Genomic DNA, 9667 nt, shown 5'->3' with positions numbered 1-9667 from the left:
ATTGATCTAAATGTTTTAAGGAGTTACAAATTTTGTCATAAAATTTTGGAGCTCAAAAGTTTTTTTTAAAGTTGTGATCTTAAGTGTTTTGAAACCTCCATAAGTTATGGATATGAAAGGTTTTTAAAAAAAATTGATTCAAAGTTTTTTATGGAGTTACAAAACTTGGTCTTAATGTTTTAAAGAATTCCATAACTTGTTCTTAAGTTATGGAACATGAAAAATTTCATCATAAAACAAGTATTTCCATAAGTTATGGAATCCAAAGGTTTTCAAGAGTTACAAAACTTGCCCTCAAGTTTTGGAATTTGGAAAAAGCTTTTTATGAAAAAAAAAGAATTGAATTCTAAAACTCTTGGGTTCATAACTTAAACAATTAATTAAATGGTTTTAATTTTGAATTTAATAATTAGAATTATGATGTTTTATTGAATAATTCAAATTAACTCTTATGGACTTTATTAATAGTTAATTAAAGCGTTTAATTAAAAGAGTATTATTAAATCCATAAATAAAGATATGGTTTGAGTTTAATTAAATTAAAAGTTTAGTTTAATTAATAGATTAAACCACCAAGTATTTTAAATGTCTAAAATACACCCTTATACTATTATAATATTAAAAGTTTAATATATTATATGTATAAGAGCAAGTCGTCTTACCAATAGTAGGCCTCATTCACGAAGCCGGTCTATAAGGGGGGTATAAGGTTACTGCCTATAAAATGGCAGTTTAATGGGTGTCTACTCTCACCCACCGCTTCCTTGACTGGTGGAGGGCCGTTAGCCGAACGGGTAGGACAAGGACTATAATTCTCCCTTCATTAAAAGTATTAATGATAAATACTAAGTAACTAAACTCTTAATAATACCCAATCTTAGTTACTTAGGAAAATGTGAATTTGGTGCTAACCCATGAAATTACACTTTGCACTTTGCTTAAGTCAGTTAGTGGAGCGTGTGTGGTTAACAGGCACACTAGCTTGATTTAACAAGGTAGGCAAAGGGTAACTTAATGTTTATCATAGTATCGGTGGAGCGTGTGTGGTTAACCGGCACATCGATTGAGGGGTAAATATTAAGGGTACCAAGTATATTTGCATGGTTATTCACACCTTGTTTTGTGATCCTCGGCATCCCAGTCACAAAACCTGAAGGGCACACTCGAGATTGAAACATGCCATTGAAAAGTTCAATGAATCTCAAAAGATCTAGGAGTTTCAAATCCAAGTTAAAAAACCTAATTAAATTATTTCGTTTTTCATGGTGGAAATTGGTAAATCGTCATTTACCTACCTTCAACTATTTTATAACTCGGATTACGGCATCCCTCTTCCAGTTATAAATAGGTTGTTGGATCCTAGCCTTAATATTTCATATTGGGTGTTATATTAAGGACTTTAGATCAACTATCTTGAATATATCCCAAAAGATGTCGAGTTCAGACATCTATGATCTTCCCAAATCTCTTGGAAATTTACTTCCTCCACCTCCTCCAATTATTCTCCCTAACCCACAAGTTCAAGGTCACTCAAGCCCTAATGGCAAGCAAGGTCTATGTGTGATCACATCTTAGAGATGAAGTTACATATTGACAAGCCGGGAGAGTAGGGTGTCAAAGTCTTGAGAAAGTTGGATGTTCAATCACTTTCTAAGTCACATAGTGAGTTCCTTTGGGACTACTATGAAACAGACTATGACATGAACCTTAATGATCATATCTATTTGCTTGGTGCTGCTGAATCAGCAATGATTTGGAACGATAGTAAAGCAAATTTGATTAGAAGATCAACTTCCCAAAAACTTTATGGACAGTGACAATGGTGACACTGGAAATCCAGAAAAAGCATTCTCTTCCCAATGGAAAGGGATTGGCCATAGTCAACCCGGTTGACCAAATGGTAAAGAGAAAGGCTAAGTCTGAGATAGTCCCATTACCAAAGGGTCCATATGTTTATTTTGCCAAAGGAAGGGGCGTTGATTGCAAAGCTGCCAAATTTACCTAAGGATGTTAAAGTCAATAAGTTTGATTCTACATCAGGTAGAGCCCATTATCTAACTCTGTTAAGTTCTATTCTGAGATCCTCATTACATGATGTGACTGGGTCACATGTTGATGTTTTAAGAATCAAAGAATAGAGAGAAATCTTAAAGGAAGTATATGCTGATTCTGATCACGAAGGTGGATTTTGATCGCATCAGAATTTTAAGCAGTTGCTTAAGAAGTTATGATATATTGCTAAGGAATAGATAACAACAATTTTCCATGTGGATTGTAAGGATAAGTTTTTCCGCAAAGTTTTAAAATAAAAGAAAATTGTTTAATTTTATTTATTTGAAGTATCCTTACAATGGCATTTGTGGAAAATTGTTGCTTATATGATTCCACTGACAGCAATATTGGAAAATGGATTTGATTCTTTCATTTGTGGTAGTGTATAAATTTACCAAATAAGGAAAGTTCCTCATCGCCCAAGTTTTAATTGGACCGAAACTTGGAATCATGCAAGTTGAATAGTATGATGAATGAGAACTTTCAAACATTGGAAAATCAAGACTAATTACTTGTTCACATGGATGTGTGAGTCAAGTGAAGGACTAAAGGGATCGAGTACACATTCTTGTGCACTGGTCATGTCCACCACAAAGCTCGTTAAGACTATTTGATTTACTAAAGTTTAGTAAATATGGTTATACTTACAAGTTTAAGTATAATTATGAAACATTGGAAAAGTCTCAATGTATGGCAGAACGAATGGGAAGAATCAAATTAGGCAGAAAGATAAAAGTTTCTCAAATCTGAAAAGATGGGAGAGTACTTTAGTATCATGTTTGTGATCATCTTAATGATTTAGAAATCATATCACATTTAGTCCTCTAAAGGTCATCTTAGTGCATTCTTATGACTAAGAAGAGGAGTCATGAATTGTTGAAATGGTTAGATCAGGAAGATGAGTCATACTTCGTTCCAAAACAATTCTTAGAGTCATACTCCAAGATTGTAACTTGAGTAACATATCTTAAAGAAAGGTTTAAAACACTTGTCAAATGTAAGAGTAAAAGTGTCCTACTCTTGTACATTTGAAATTGGTAAGTTGTGATGTTTTGGATAAAACAAAGACCAACTAAGGCCAATTGTGTGAAGTGTTTGTCTTGATAAAGAATCCGCACTATCTCTTGAATATTTGGCAAGATAGTCTTATATGTCAAGAGGATAGTGGGAGTCTTAAATATCCTAAAAAGAATTTCAAGAACTAATCAAGAATAAAACCTGAGGTTCTTCACTAGCACACGACTTGAGGTTTATAACCTATCGTGTTGACATATTCTGTGCCCATTCCAGTTAAAGTTGGCTTTGCATAGGAGTTCTGAAAGTTCTCAATTGGTTGCATAACGACTTGGAAGCAATGGCAGTCCCTATACTACCACGTGGCAAGAAGTTAAGATTGCATAAGTTCAGTCCATATGAGTTTGGATTTGTCATTATCCTTGTCTTGTGACTATGGTTTTGACGATTCACATGGATAAGAACACATACACCATAAAATCTAAGGGTCATAAGGTTTCTCTCCGATTCATGAAAATGATGGTGAGGAAACACTTCCACCAAGTAGATTTGAAGCAGATGGCAAAAGGTCTAAACAATTGAGACTATGATTACGTCATCCCTTTTCATAGTTCTGAAATTGTTTAGACACACATGCATGCTATCTAAGGAAGGGTGTATGATTTTGATAAAGTTTTATCAAAGCATCTCGTATCAGAAATCTGAACTTTGGTAAGAAAGTCAATAAAGTATTGATTTCTAGAAGTCCAGCTAATTTCTGAGTACATGTCAAAGCTAGTGGGAGCATAAGTGTTATGCTAATAATCATCATGTTAGTGGGAGCATGATAATTATTGTTAGTGTTGCAAGTTAGCAATGTTAATTATAGAAAACAAAAGTTTCAATTCGTGAGGCTGCAGGGATTGAAAAAGTTGTTTTGCTATAATTAAGGGAGAGGATATACTTCATTTCAGTTCTAAAGGCTTAGATTGAGACCTTAATCATCTTTACTCAAGAATATATATATATGAATTTCATGTTGGATTGGTTCAACTTAAGGAAATTCTATATATTGCGTTCTCAAAATTCGATTATGATTACGGCATCCCTCTTCATAGTCAAATTTTGAAAACATGGCAAATAAAAATATTGTAGCAAAAGACTGGTCTAGAATCATGTCTTTATGTGAGACATCATGAATCGTGTACCATTTGCTTTGGGTACAGGATCGATTGCATATGCTATAATATTTGTCATTTCTAAATTTTTCCAAATGCCCAGAGGCATTAAGAAGGGAAAAGGTCTAGAATTGGATATGACTAAAATGATTAAGCAATTGTCGAGGACAATCTGAGGTTTACCAAAGATTGGTTGCTCAGGGACAGTTGGAAGTATAGTGCTAATTTTGGAAGGACCATATTGACATATTCTGAAAAGAGGCATCTCTTATTCAGAAGTGATATTCAAAATGAGAATATGGAGTTGTCTCCATAGGTGGAAGTTATCTGTGTAAGATTAGAAAACTTAATGCAAGAAGCATGTCTAAACCAATGTACTTTGAATATGAGACTTAGTTTCCATGGAGTTGATCTCCATTGGAATACCTTATAATGACTGTTGACAAGTCTTTGTGACTTTGTACATATTCATTACAGGAGGGTCAGTGCATATAAGTTTAAAATCTAAACAGATTTCGATAAATGATAGGAATTCGAAATTCTCACATTTTTCGATAAGGATTTGGGAGTGTGAAATTAGAATCATTGAAATTATGTTCAATTGGTTTATTTCACAAAGTAAGGATCATAGACAAACATAGAGTGCATACTTGGTGTATGGCAAAGCTATTGTTTAAGAAAAACATAGTGTACATGCTTGGAACATGGGACAACTAGTGTTTTTAATTCAAGTATAAAGTTGATAAAACCGAAACAATGAATAATGAGTAATCATTATGGTGATAAATAAAAGTGTTTATTTATATTCATAGGGTTTGATACCATATTTGATTCATTTATTCTTGTGTTTCACTTTGCATGTTTTGACTTCCAGAATAACTAAGTCGCTCTTCCTGAATGATTAAGTTATTCAAACCATCCACAGTCGGTCATATGTTGGAAGTAGATATGAATCAAGACTGTCATGGGTTGGTTTGTAGAGGTCCAAGTTGGTGGACAAAGTGGTGCTACAACACTCATGAGTGCTCATAAGTTCTGAGTATTGGATTCAACCCGCGCTCATTTGAATCACTTCATGGATTTTATCACGAGTGATCATGAGACGATAATATCTTATATTCTTAAAACCTAGAGATATGAGTTGTTACTATGAGTTGGTTATATATTGATTGCACGAAAACACATTGGTAACTCGATGTTATAAAACGTGCCTTTGTGTATGATTCAACAAGCAGTAGAACAAGCCATATGAGTTGAAGTTTATCCATTCCTTTTACCTTCGGGATAAAAGCGATATCTGTGGGCCCCTCGATGATTTAGCGAGAACACATGTGAGTGCTTGGCCGAGCCAGGACTGATTTGATTTGTTCAATCAGTCAGTCATCATAACTCGAAAATCGGGAAAAAACAAATGGATAGAGAGAATGATTATAATCCATGTCTCACTCCATATGATATCTAGAATGGAGGAATATATGATCCCTTATCTAATGGACAAGTCATTGACAAGGTCAGAGTTCGACAGCGGCTTTAAGAGCTACGATTGCCAGTTAGGTTTTGAAGTCATACTCAATAATAGTTTTAGACTTATCCAAGTGGGAGACTGTTTGATTTATGTCTAAGTCCATAACTATATTTGGTATGTACTTGACCCGACCCGGCATGGTCCATTTGGGTTGCATTTCACCGGCACAATTTATATGGATAGTCTTTTGAGAATAGTATATTTATGATTTATATTAATATATTATAAGTTCTAATATATTAATATGGAATCATATTATTTAATTAGTATTGATCAAGAATGAATTAATTAAGTGATCAAAAAGAACTAATTAAATATGGACTCTTATATATATGGAATGGGCCAAGTTCATTTAGGTTTGGGCTGAGCTTTCATGGATGGTCCATGGAGCTTTTAACCCATGGATCCTATGTAAATGAAAGGTCATGGGTATTAGGGTTTACATGCATGTAACCCTAATCCTCCATAATATATAAAGGGGTCCTTGGCTCACAAAATTGGCACAAGTGTGTGAAAATAAGAGTGGGCCGATTTTAGTGTGCATACATATTCTCTCAAGTTCTTCCAAGGTGTTTTGGTGATTTGTGATTCCATTTGAGGCTTCCACACTATTGGGGCTAAGCTCTTAAAGCTTGAAGACATCAAGCTACATCAAAAGGTATGTCATCTAACTAGAACTTTGTAGTATAGGTGCTTCATAATATGCTAGTTAGGATGAAACCTTGGAATAGTTAATATTTGCATGTATAATAGAGAAAACATAGATCCAAGGTTTATAGGGTTGCATGTACACCATAGGAGTGTTAGAATGCTCAAAACCCAACAGAGTCAACTCGTCGAGTGCATCAGAAGGACTCGTTGAGTCCCTTCGTTCCCTCAGAGACCTTATGAAAGCCAAATCTACTCGTCGAGTAGACCCGTCAACTCGACAAGTTGCAGCGTGCTCAGACTGCATCGGGTAAACCCTAAGCGACTCGTCGAGTCCGCTCATGGACTCGGAGAGTTCATCCAGTCCATACTCCCAATCACACGTTTCAGGGCAGATCTATCACCCCAAACACTAGATCTAGACTCCCTAGGCTCGAATGTGACGTAAAGCTTCGATCTTTACGTTCATGCATGGTATATTTGCTCCAAAATGCCATTACAAGCTCCTAGGAGGGTTTAATGCATGAGGACCTGCCTCTAACCCCATAAAGTTCGAATCTTTGGACTCTCACGGCCTTCTCTAGTCCAGATCTGAGGTTTTAACCTCAAACCGTGCTCACAACTCAAGAACACAAGATGATTGGGGAGAAAAACCCTAAAAACTCACACATAAGATATCTAACGAATAAGTGGCCAAGATAAGAGCTTTTTACCACTGAAGAGAAGCTAATGACAGGAGATTGCTAGATCCACAGCCTTCTCTTGGTCAAATCCACCAATCTCCTCCAATCCTTCCTTCAAAATACACAAGAATGCTTCAAAGGCCTCTCTCTCTACAACGAAAAGGGGCAGGTTAGGGTTTCTCTCTGTGAAGTGTGGCCGCCCAAAGAGGCTATAAGTGCCTTTAAATATGTAACATCGTAATTTTTCAAAACAATTTTTCACTTTTAAAAATATAATTTCATTCATAAATATTCTCAAATCTCAATGTATCACATCTTAAATCCATAAAAACACTTCCCAAGATCAAAATGTGTAAAACTCTAATAGTGCGTACTGATCATGCCGGCGCCTTCCCGTGATCCTCACTGGTACTTGAAACACATAACACAAAACACTGTAAGCATAAATGCTTTGTGAGTTCCCCAAAATACCACATATAACATATAGTAGCCACTCGAGGCTATAACTCTGTGGGCCCTCTGGCCCTAACTCTGTGGACCCTCTGGTCCTAACTCTGTGGACCTTCCGGTCCAAACTCTGTAAACTCTGGAATACACACAACATAAATCACATAGAAATAATGCAGTGCAACACATCACATACATAGCATACAAGATACTCTGTCACATAACTCTAATTACCACTCAAGGTAAAGTATAGTGAGAAGACTGACCTCGGGTAACTCGGTAAACCTCGAACTCTGAAATACTGCACTAGCCTCCGCCTAATCACATAAATAATTACTCTAATTAATACAACTTCTAAAGGCTAGGCTAACCCCTCTCTATAAGTTCTCTAAGAAGGGTAAAAGACCATTCCACCCCTCTAATGGCTCATAAGTCCAAACACTGACTAAACCCTAAAAGTCAACAAAGTCAACGGTCAACATTGACCGGACTCGTCGAGTGCACTCGTGTGACTCGACGAGTACATGCATGTTCTCTTCGCCCCTGGTCCACACTCGACTCGCTGAGTCAACCCTGCACTCATCGGGTTATCACAGGTCGCGAATCGCGGGGCAACCCGACTCGACTCGTCGAGTCCCTTATGGGCTCGGTGAGTTCCTCCCATGAAAACACTCATCTGACCTCCTGAGGTCAGATCTGCTTCTCTAATCCATAGATCTGACTTCCTCATGACCAATAAACACGTAAAGGTCGAATCTTGGTACACATGCAAGGCACTCTAGGCTTATTTTGGTGAAATCCCTTCTAACATGGCAACCTATGTCCATTTCCTCCATAGAACCACAAAAAGCAGCATGTTTCAGGCTCTCTGGACCTCAAAAGGTCCAGATCTAGAGTTTAGCACTCAATGGGACACTATACAAAACTAAACAAGCCATAAAAGGGTATAGAAAGCCCTAAATTCAATGTCCTTAAGCAAAACAGAAGGATAGGATCAAATAGCTCCTCAAACTTGAAGATCCAAGCCGAAAACCCACTGAATGCAATCCTCTTGACCTCCCCTTGCTGGAAACACTTTCGCCTTTGCAAAATCACACCAAAAATGATCAAAAAGACTCAAACTCTCTCACAACTCGCTCACAATCGCTAGGGTATCTCTCTCTGGACTGGTAGCCGCAAATGAAGGCCATAAAGGCCTTTAAATAGGGCTCAGGCCCTGAGATTTAGGGTTTCACTTTACAGCACGGACTCGCCGAGTCCACGCATCGACTCGTCGAGTCCCTCATTAATCTAGGCAAGAATTCGCGATCCTAGTCGACGAGTCTGAGCGCCTACTCGCCGAGTCCCTCCCTAAAACTCAAGGTAAATACTTAAAATAAGATACCTGGGAATCCGGATGTTACAATTCTCCCCCACTAGAATCAGACTTCGCCCTCGAAGTCTTGCTCAACAAACCACTTTGGATGCTGCTCCCGCATCTCCAACTCCGGCTCCCAAGTCAGCTCGGAACCTCTCCGATGTTGCCACTGGACCTGCACCAAGGGCACCTCCTTGTTCCTCAGAACCTTGGGCTTCCGATCCCGGATCGCGATTGGCCTTTCGGCATAATTCAAGTTCGCATTCACTTGAATATCCTCCAGTGGCACCACCGCCGACTCGTCAGCTATACACTTCCTCAACTGAGACACGTGGAAGGTATCATGAATCTGGCTTAACTCCTCAGGTAGCTCTAGACGATATGCTACCTTTCCCACCCTCGCGGTCACCCTGAACGGGCCAATATACCGCGGCCCCAACTTGCCCCTCTTCCTGAATCGAATCACTCCTTTCCAAGGGGACACTTTCAGGAGTACGAAGTCTCCCACCTGGAACTCAAGCTCGGATCGTCGCTTATCCGCATAACTCTTCTGGCGACTCTGAGCCGTCAACAACCTCTGCCTAACCTGATGTATCTGATCGGTCGTCTGAAGCACTATCTCAGTGCTGCCCATTACGCGCTGCCCTACCTCTCCCCAGCAAATGGGAGTCCGACATATCCTCCCGTATAACAACTCGAAGGGAGGCATACCAATACTCGACTGGTGGCTGTTGTTATAAGAAAACTCAGCCAACGGCAGATACGTGTCCCAACTTCCCCCGAA

The sequence above is a fragment of the Lactuca virosa genome, chromosome 8, assembly GCF_052849685.1.
Source record: "Lactuca virosa cultivar CGN04683 chromosome 8, Lactuca_virosa_CGN04683_v6, whole genome shotgun sequence".
Classification (NCBI taxonomy): Eukaryota; Viridiplantae; Streptophyta; class Magnoliopsida; order Asterales; family Asteraceae; genus Lactuca; species Lactuca virosa.
Note: the sequence above shows the minus strand (reverse complement) of the source record.